This window comes from Pteropus vampyrus, unplaced genomic scaffold, assembly GCF_000151845.1.
Source record: "Pteropus vampyrus isolate Shadow unplaced genomic scaffold, Pvam_2.0 Scaffold260, whole genome shotgun sequence".
NCBI classification, from domain to species: domain Eukaryota; kingdom Metazoa; phylum Chordata; class Mammalia; order Chiroptera; family Pteropodidae; genus Pteropus; species Pteropus vampyrus.
Genome location: NW_011889041.1, coordinates 1390097 through 1398828, shown reverse-complemented (window position 1 = coordinate 1398828; position 8732 = coordinate 1390097). Strand labels below are relative to the sequence as shown.

At 30.9% G+C, this 8732-nt stretch overlaps 1 protein-coding gene across 4 annotated transcripts in view; it reads right to left on the bottom strand.

Moving 5' to 3' along the window:
- BMP5 (bone morphogenetic protein 5) overlaps positions 1-8732 on the bottom strand; it is a 113355-nt gene that overhangs the window by 31028 nt on the left and 73595 nt on the right. The gene's annotated exons all lie outside the window — the stretch shown is intronic.

Sequence of the window (8732 nt, the reverse complement as noted above, 5' to 3'; positions counted from 1 at the left end):
TCCCACGTGATTACTTGTAAATGTTTCTGCCTGGATACTCCCCCCTCCACACACACACACACACACACACACACACACACACACACGCACGCACCAAAAGAAAGTTCGTGGGATGTATTGCTTCCCCTTACCAGTTTCTCCATCTCTGATTTTATATATCTTGAATTTTGGGTTGAATATCACTATTTAATAACAGGCACCTTTAAGATGGCACATTTCTATTCACTCTACCCTCTCTGAATATAATATTTATATATGTATAATACTTAAAGTATAAATATATGCTTGTACATTACAATTACCTGACAAATTATCTCATGCAATATAATAATCCCTAGACAAAATTAATAAATTGTGAATTCTTCCAATCACATATAGTTAATTCCTTCATAGTATGAACAATTCTATAACCATTAATTTCCATTTGTTAGGCACTTTTTTTTTATTCCTTATCTGTCATTTTAGTACACTGATTTAATTTCTAGACTATAGGAAAAATATCCAATTTTACTTATTCATTTTATTTAAGTATTTGAAGAAAACTATTCTTCATCTGTCCTAATTTATTCTTAAATATTCATCCAAAAGTCAAGCGAGAATGCTCTAATTATCTTTAACATTAAACATTACATAGAGAGAACTACTTCATTTCTACTAATATTTGTGTTTGAAAATCATAGGAGTATATGTTCCTTTTTCCTTTCAGAACATTTAGCAAGATATAAGATTCTTTCAGTTTCATTAATGTAGACTTTCTCATTTATTTATTTGAAACTAATTGCTATCACCATAAATTCAGCAAAAGAGATCCATATGCTTTTATGAACAAAAATGACTTAATTATTTTATAAGATAAAGTTCAGATAAGGGAATAAATAGAATATTATCAAATCTCAAAATATTTAATAAATCCTCAGATAAGTGGACATAATTCAACTTTCTGAACTTATATAAATAATAATGAGAAACTATAGTTAAAACAGCAGGATAGAAGGAAAAATATCACCCTTGATCTCTGAATTTCTTCTGCTACTGATTAGTACTATGTCAGCTGATATTCAGATTAACCACACATAGATCATCTGACCCTTGTCACAGATAAATAGTCATCTGACAACGCAGGGGCTTAATTTGGAAATTTTTTCCCCTGAGATAAAAAAAAAAAAGATTCTCTTAGGGATCCTAAAGATAACAGAACAAACTTATTCAACCAGATACTTAAAAAAAAAAAAAAAACAAACACAGCAAATTCCAGGACTTGCTAAATTTAGCAGATAGTACTTTAAGAACTCCATTTTTAATGAAAAAAAGGAATATAAAATTAGTAATTTGTACATTTGTTTACTATCTAATGATATAAGGACTTCAGATATTAGACTGTATTTTTTTCTAATTAGTAACATATATTCTGTAAATCAAAAGATTTCATGGAATTTTTGAAAAATCTGGCTTTTTTAACATAGCACATTTAAGAGATATCACAGAATATTGCAATTTTGAAAAAAAAACTTTTATCAGTATGTCAAATTACTCTGCACATAGTAAGGAACAACAGGAATGAAAAACACCTCAAGGTTTTAGAAAAATGTCTAGTCCCATTCCTTACTATTAATGTAGATGTAGCAATGTTCAGTTTTCAGGAATGAACAATAAAACCCCACAAAGTGAAGATTAGAGAACATGGCAAAACCTTGGGTAATAAAAGTTTAAAAGTACTCACTTTCAATTTAATGTATATTGATAACTGAACCTAAGATTTTTTTTTTTAAGTTTGCACAGTAATGTTGGTGAAAATAAGAAGATTAAATAGTTGGAGCTTTTATATCTCTGAGATTATATAGAGAGATATTATATATATAGATATACATATATGCATATACATGTATTCTAGAAATGGAATAGAGAAAAATCTATGTACCAACAAACAGAAAAAGAGCTATAACTTTACCCCTTTTCAGTGTATGGCATATATAGCTGCTGACCAATATGGGCTAAAATCTGAGAAGACAATAATTACAATGGTTTGTTTCCTTGACTTTCAAGGAACTCTTCTCTGATGTTCTTTCGATCAATTTAAAAGTTATCTTCAGTTTTCTGATTCTTTTTATGAGAAATGTCATTTATTTAGTGGGGATTTCATTCAATTTGCTATAAATATCAGCACAACACATATTAAGGTCTATTGGTCCCCACTCTTTAGCAAAGACTATCAATATTTTTCAACCATGTGTTCTATGAGCATTAAAATACTGCTATAGTCTTTGTAAGAAGCCATGATGATGTGTAAGGCTTGCTAATAGGTTTACTAATCAAATACTAGTAATTTACATTGAGGCATCTCTGGGTTATAAAATTTTTCTGATGGTAATGTGGGACAGTTATTTTTTCTAAGAATACATGGTTGGAACTCAAGAAGAGTACCATTTAAGTAGTAATAATTTGATTATCTGGTATCTCTGAATACCTAATCAATATAAGCAATCAATTAATCATGACACATATCTGTGAACAATCATTTCTATTGACTTCATACCCAAGATCAGAATATATTTGTTTCCCATAATCATTTTATCAACCAAAATTATTAGACATTTGCCTAATAACATAACCATCTATACACTGTGCTGCCAAACTCAAAGTTTAAGAACATGTATCAATAATTTTACCTTTCTCCTGTAGACTATCATTTGTGAATTTATCTAAAACTCCCTTAAAACATCTGTAAAACCTCCACAATAAAAGAATTGATTCTAAGTTAAGGTGCCACCTGGAGTAAGTGAAAAGTCTCTGTGAACTCTCTATCCAATCAGCATAGAGACCTGTATTTCTGTCCTACTGTATTTTAGGACCTATCATCTAACACAGCCTCACACTATCCTTGTAAGGTAATTACTGTAACACTTACTTTATTGATGCTATGGCTAAATATAAAATATTTTGTCAGAGCCAAGATTTAAATCTAACTTTCCTAATTATTTCTCCTTAGAATTTATATTTCAGAATCTATTCTATTTATTTATCCTTCTTTTTTAAATTAGGTATCAAAACTTTAAATTCTAAGTTATCTGAGAATGATAAGTTATCTGTAGCAATGATTATAAATTTATTTAACTTATATTTAAGCATCAATTATAATGGAATTTAATTTGATATACCTCTGAAATCTTTTTTTCTTGAGTTAGATACAAAATTTAGTAAAACTTCAAAGTCTCTGACTTTAAATCTAAAGTTTTATCTTGATATGCTAGGCAATTATGCCATAACTTTTTTGAAGAAAAATAGATTTTTGAGTCTTATTAACAAAAAGAACCTCACAATGTTTCTTGGCCATTAAACAATACTTTGACAAAACAACATTTTAAATACAAATGAATCAGAAACATACGGGTTGAATTTTCCTTGACTTATAAGTGGGTTTGAATAGAGAGGAAAAAAGTCATTGGCAAAATTTGTTCTTAGCATTGCCAAACCTAAAATATCTGAAAACACAGGTTTTTTTTAAAGACAGTCTAATGATCCCAAAAATACTATCTTTGTTTTTCCATTTCTATATTATTCTATAAACTCAAGTTTGAAAAGAGAATTAATTTACTTAGAAGATTTAAACTATATAAAGCATCAAACAGTGGAAAATTATAGTGTTTGGGATAAAAACCCCAAGTCTTAAAAGCTAGATTAAACTGCTGTCTGTATAATAAGCTCTGTGTGCATATGTGTGTAAAGGATAATAATTACCATAGATATAATAACAATTTTAGTAAGACCTAATAAGTCAGATAATTAATATACATTTTTAATTTGAGGAACTGAAAATCTCACAATAAATTATAAGACAAATCTAAGCCTACTTATTTGCTATTAAAAAAGAATACATGTTTTATCATGGAGATTAATTAATTACCATGAATGAGTGCTTGATTGCTTTGAAACTGATTTTGCCTAATTGGATACAACAATTGGATACGACCACTTGTCTGGAATCTAGATTTATTTATTAAAAATCAGCAATTTTTTTTTTGTTTGTTTACTTGCTCATATGTTCATTTTATTTTACTAAAAAAAAAGACATATGAAACTCAGAGAATAATCTATTCTTTGAGAAAAAAATTAATAAAACATTTTAAACTCTGCTGCAAAATCCATGGCAGTTCATTTGTCATATTTCTAAGAAGAATATATCAGAAACTGAGATATTTTCCGCAGGTCCTCTGAGAAATCATAATGCTACTTTTGATTTCAGCACTTTTGATTTCCAAAATATATTTAGCCCTCTGCTATTTTTTCTTTGCAGGAGCAGGATAAACAAAATTTATAATATATTCATCCCTGACTTTCTCCTCACCTTATGATTGAAACTATTTTAACTACTGTACTGTGGTTTGTGGTACAAAATTCTTCTGTATTACACCAAACTAGTTTGGTTAATAATCACCCAAATTTTACAGTTTGGAATGTCTTCTTAAGAGTAAAATGTTCAGTGTCAGGTGGTCTAAAAGAGCCTTTTAAATCACAAATTCATTCAATGATTATTCAAGACATGTTTTTAATACTTACAACTTGCATTGTACCAAGCACCTAAGGTACAATTGTGAATGAGAAATACACATCCCATGACTTCATGAAATTGATATTCATTCTAACATGTAATTACAATGGTGTTGCGGTGATTGATTAAAGCAGCAAGTCTAGTTCTTTAATGAAGTGTGATCAGGCTACAAGAATATATTATACATAAGTTAGATTTCATGTTCCTTCCATGATTTATCTCTAAATCACTTTCCTAATAGCATCTAGAATCGTATTTGATACATGAAAGTTGTTTTAGCCAACTCTGGACTATTGACTTTTTCCAGACTATAACATGCCATTTACCAAATCTCTGTATTTACTCACATTGTTCCCTCACCCAAGAATGCATTCTTTCCTGTTCTCACCACCACTCCATATAACCCTACAACTTCCTCCCTCCTAATCTCTATTTCTTGAAATCTTACCCAGAAGATCTAGCTTAAAAGCAACCTGAATCATGGTCCTTTTGGCTGTGTCCCATTTGGACTTAACCATCTCTTTTCTGTTTTCTTACAGTGTCTTGATTGTATCACTATTTTTAGCATTTAGGGTACCTCATTCTTTCTAAGATTAACTACACATGTCTCTCTCCCGGGTCTTATTCTCTTTAACATTTTGTCTTGCATGTACAGACACTCAATAATTTTATGTCAAACAAGTAAATAAATGGATTATAGTTAACAAATGAACTTGAAAGCAGACTTTCCTGAGTATCATCCTTTTATGACTTCCAATTACTTTTGCTAAGAACTAAACATATTCGGAATCCATTATTGCACATAAAAGATGGTCTGTCTGCTCTGTTTAAAGCAATATCGCAATATCATGTTGAGAACATCAGCAGTAGTAATGAATGGAATAGTAATAAGTGGAAGCATGTGGTTATTCATATTTATAGAGAAATGCCACATGTATATTCTCCATGAGGTTGCAGTTAATAAAATACAGGCACTGGGAGGGCCACTTGCTTCTTACAGCCATATATGCTCACCTCTGGTTAAAATCTGTTTTGCTTAAAAGCAAAATGCCAGCTTGCCTAGTACATTTAACCATTTTAATAATTTTACATTCGATAATATTAAAGAAACAAGAGCAATACCTCTCAAATCTAACTCAAATAATTTGGAAACCTTTGAAAAAATGTTAGTTTATTTTACTGTCTAAAAATACCCATAAATAATACAACAATAATTTAAAATAAAATTATTCTTAAAATATAAGAGAAAGAAAACAAGAGTGGGGGAAACAAAATATAAAGTAGTTCTCTCAGAGAAAAAGATAAATTGAAAGCAGAAGCTAAATTATACAGATATTAAAGGAAAAAGAACCAACATAAGGAGCGAACAAACAAAAGAGAAATTTCAGAATTTTCAAGTGGGGTAGTGAGATGGGGCAGGGAAATAAAAGGAAACAGGCTGATCATATTTCACAGATTTCTTAAGTTGTTTAGATAGACATTTCAAGCATATCCCCAAGGAGAACACTGGGGAAAGCACATACCACTAATTTAATTTTCTGTTGTTATTTGGGCTACATACTGGGGAAGAAACAACTGGCTTACCCCTACAGTGTTGTTTTCCCAGTCACATTTCTGACTGTGAATGTTCAGTAGTTTACACTGTAAAACTTTTTAGAAGATTATTTAAATATGTGCTTTTCTCAGTACATTTATAATGCTTGAACTCTGAAAATCTTTGACATTAATCTCAAAGCCATAATTGAATAATAACCTATAATTCAAAATATTTGAATTATTTATTTAAAAAAATCAACATTGTAATTAAAATCTACTAAAAAGTCTAGATTTGAAACTTGTCTATAACACTTTCAGTAAAAACATTTGTTTTCTCAATCGAGATCTGAGGCACATGAAACCTTCGCTAACTCTGGAATATACTTAATTTGTAGCTATTGACCTCATTCCAGATACAAAATCCTTAAAGTAACAACATTGGTATAGTATTATTCTTAGGCTGTGAAATTGTTTATAGGTAAAACAATGCTACCACAAAGTCCTATTACTTACAGTAATGAATTCCCTTGTACGAGAGACTCAAGACAGATACAACTTATGCTTAACTGTGGTTTATTAATCAAACAAGGCGAAATGAGTGAGACAGATTCTAGGGCTAATGTTTACATCTGATCCTGCAAAAACCTAAAGGCAATAAAACTTAATATGGCATGTCTTCTAATTAATCTTCCCTTTACAAATTACCCTCTCTAGGCCTGACTCTAACATTAGCAGGGTATGGGGAAAGAGCACAGTGTAGTATACCACTTGGTATACTTTTAAATGTTTAAAAATTACTAAACAGGTGAACAAATCATTAGATAAATTATGTCTTATCCTACTACCATGATAAATAATATTTAAAATAACCTGGATGCCCAGATTTGAATTTAAACTTTGGGGACATTTTGAATGATCAAAGGCAGACAAGACTCTGAATAAATTGGACTTGGTTTTCCAGACCTCCTGATCGAATGTGCCAAGATTTCTTTTACCACAGTCTGTATATTCTTTTCCATTTGTCTGAAATGGCTACTCCCACCCCAGCTTCCCTTAATCACATCTTCCTGATCTTTGAGATTACATCTTGAATTCACTCATTTTCAATACTCATAAGTCTATCAAACTCTTCTCAGTGTGTAGTGATATGCATTCAGTAATATTATGTGATTACTACTTTATGCCTCATCATGCCTCAACTGCAAGCCTCATAAAGACATCTCTGCATTTGCTCACCATTTTGTCTCTGGCATCTAGCCAAGCACATAGCATATAGTTGTTCAGTGAATACTTGTGAGCATAAGAATAACTTCTGGAGCCTCTTAAAAATGAGGATTTCCTACAGACCCCTTCCACAGGTGATTCTGGAGCTGTTTGTCTTTGACCAAACATTGCAATATGTTAAGACTTAACTCAATATTATTTTATGGCTCTTTTGTTTCAACCCCATTCTTTCCTCCCCCTTGTATTATTAGTAGCTCTTTTGTCTGTTTTCTAACATCTTTTTAAATATATATTTCTTTGTTATTTTTAGTCAGGTTTTGAGATATAATTTGCATATAGTAATCTTTATTCTTATTTAATATATAGTTCTAACCATGTTTACAAATTATATAGTTTTGTAACCACCACTACAATCAACACATGGATTCATAGCACTTGGTATATAGTGTTTTTTTGGTATTGTTGTTATTACAGTATTTTGGCTTGTTTGCATACAGGGCTTCAATAGAAGACAAAAACTTCTTTAAAAGCAGTAACACTACCTATTTCTTTACATCTCCACCCCCACCACACAGAGCTTGGCAATAAATGTGTGTTGAGTAAATGTGTTCATAAACATGTTAACTAATATAATACACTATCCTATGGAATATGCTACCTTGCACATTGTAAGGATAAAGAAGATATTGGTTAAATTGCGCAAAAAGCTGCAATTCTCAATGTTTCAAAACTGACACCACAAAAAAAAATATGTGAAATTCAATGCTTACCATCTCCTGTTTCTGCACAGAGCTGTAAGCCCAAATTGTTCTGTGGGTTAATAACCCAATGATTGCTGGTCACAGTGATATCAAAGACAAGCCAACCCACGTCTAAAGCTTGGGCCTTTCTTGTGTCTAACAAGAACAGATCTGCATCCCTGAGGAAAAAAAAGAACAACAAAAAAAGTTAGAGGTTTGAACGAAGATCATCATTTCCTATACTTAAGTGAAAACATTACCAGAGTACTCTTTAAAATAACAGGATTTAATTAAACAACAAGGGAAACAAGTGATTCAAGTGATGAGTAATAAGACGCTGAACCTATTTATTGCTGGACTCCTAATTCATACCTGGTACAGATTAATAATATCTAAAAGTAATTTTCATTTTCCTGCGCTTCACTGGCCTTTACAAACTAACTAAGTGGACTTGATTTGTTCCCTGATAATCACTGTTCCCATAACCAATATCTGTAAGTAGCTCTCACTAGCAAGTTCACTGGCAAGGATAAAACTGGATAGAGATGGAAGTGAAAGCAGCTTCTCCAGTTTGAATAAATGTGGATTCTCAAAAGGATGGAGCACAGAGATATTTTTCATTTGTTTCTATTTTTATTATATTCTCTCATTTTATTAAATATTTTTCATTTTTATTTTTATTACTT